Source organism: Rana temporaria, chromosome 5 (genome assembly GCF_905171775.1).
Source record: "Rana temporaria chromosome 5, aRanTem1.1, whole genome shotgun sequence".
Classification (NCBI taxonomy): domain Eukaryota; kingdom Metazoa; phylum Chordata; class Amphibia; order Anura; family Ranidae; genus Rana; species Rana temporaria.
This window is the reverse complement of record NC_053493.1, coordinates 256,353,463-256,355,819: the sequence shown is the minus strand read 5'-3', so window position 1 is coordinate 256,355,819 and position 2,357 is coordinate 256,353,463.

The following is a 2,357-nucleotide window of genomic DNA, read 5'->3' as shown; positions in this document are numbered from 1 at the left end:
CGTCGGATCTTCTGCCTATCTATGTGAAACTGATTCTGTGGATCAGTTCCATAGATAGAAACAGGGATACGACGGCGTAGCAGTAGATACGCCGGCGTATCCCATTTGTGTATTACCCCCGCAGTTTCCATGTGGCTGCATTTTTAAAAAGGTGCAATGACCTTTTTCCAGCAGAAAACGCAGGCACAGCAGTCATAGCACAAAATGCGATTTGGACCTCTGCTGGAAAACATTTTTAATTCAATACCCGTCGCTCTAGTAGAAACTGATGTACAGGGCACTGAGCTAAGCCTGTGCTTGGATAGGTTTTCCTACCACACTCATAAACACATGCTATTAGGTGTATGTATTCACATTTTCAATGTTCTTGCTGCCCTCAAGTGGTGGAGTGGTAGTATTGATGTTGTGCCATTCACTAGCGCAGCATTTTCCGGGAACTGTTTGCTGTGACAGCCAGCAGGGGCACTAGAGTGCTTGTGTTCCTGTGTTCTGTGAAATTAGACATCCCCAGAAACCCTTTAGATGTGCATACTCAGATTAGTCCTGACCACTTTGTTATGTTTCAATCCCATTTTCAAGCTGCACAGTTACTTCTTAGGCCCCATGCACACGAGACGCTGCTAAACTCGAGTTCAGAGGCATTTGGGCATTTTTTTAACTGCCCCTGAACACATTTAATGTTATCCTATGTGTCCATGAACACAATCATGTTTTTTGGCGTTTCAAAGCAGTTGGGTTTAGGGCCGTTTTTCCAAACCCAAAATTTTGGGTTCAGACGCTTTCAGCTTTCGCGTTTTAGACACAAATCGCGGCAAAACGCGGTACCGGCGTTTTACCGCGATTTCGTTTATAGGCGTTTTTAAAGGTGACCTATTTTTTTACATTAGAAATCTCAAAAATTATGGCAAATGATGAAAAACCATAAAAAAAACATAAAAAATGTAATTGCTTGCATTGCATTGTGGACAATCCACAACTTGTGGCAGGTGACGTGGCCAGTGGACAATCCACAACTTGTGGCAGGTGACATGGCCAGGTGACGTGGCAAGTGGACAACCCACAACTTGTTGTAGGTGACGTGGTCAGGTGACGTGGCCAGGTCACGTGGCCAGTGGACAATCCACAACTTGTGGCAGGTAACATGGCCAGGTGACGTGGCAAGTGTACAATCCACAACTTGTGGTAGGTGACGTGGCCAGGTGACGTGACAGGTGATGTGGCCAGGTGACGTGGCAGGTGACGTAGCCAGGTGACATGGCAAGTGGACAATCCACAACTTGTGGGAGGTAACGTGGCCAGGTGACATGGCAGGTGACGTGGCTTGGTGACGTGGCCAGTGGACAATTCACAACTTGTGGCAGGTGACGTGGCCAGTTGACGTGGCCAGTGGACAATCCACAACTTGTGGCAGGTGACGTGGCCAGGTGATGTGGCAGGTGACGTGGCCAGGTGACATGGCAAGTGGACAATCCACAACTTGCGGCAGGTGACGTGGCCAGGTGACGTGGCCAGTGGACAATCCACAACTTGTGGCAGGTGGGGTGGCCAGGTGACATGGCAGATGACGTGGCAAGTGGACAATACACAACTTGAGGCAGGTGACGTGGCAAGTGGACAATCCACAACTTGTTGTAGGTGACGTGGCCAGGTGATGTGGCAGGTGACGTGGCCAGGTGACGTGGCCAGTGGACAATCCACAACTTGTGGCAGGTGGCGTGGCCAGGTGACGTGGCAAGTGGACAATTCACAACTTGGCAGGTGACGTGGCCAGTTGATGTGGCAGGTGACGTGGCCAGTGGACAATCCACAACTTGTGGCAGGTGACGTGGCCAGGTGACGTGGCAGGTGATGTGGCCAGGTGACGTGGCCAGGTGACATGGCAAGTGGACAATCCACAAATTGTGGCAGGTGACGTGGCCAGGTGACGTGGCAGGTGGCGTGGCCAGTGGACAATCCACAACTTGTGGCAGGTGGCGTGGCCAGGTGACGTGGCAAGTGGACAATTCACAACTTGGCAGGTGACGTGGCCAGTTGATGTGGCAGGTGACGTGGCCAGTGGACAATCCACAACTTGTGGCAGGTGACGTGGCCAGGTGATGTGGCCAGGTGACATGGCAGGTGACGTGGCCAGGTGACGTGGCAAGTGACACGCTAAATACAAGTACACTGCTGCTCTCTCAGCTGCTCTGGTCTCACAAAATAGCTGAAATGGTTAAATAATATTGTTTTTTGAGCTTAGGGAGGGTCTTATGATGTTTCTTAACCAAATGCTTATAAACGCAAACGCGGTAAAACGCCGCGAAATTCGCGGCAAAAACGGGCGTATTAAACGCCGGTTTTTGCGTTTGAAAACTTGT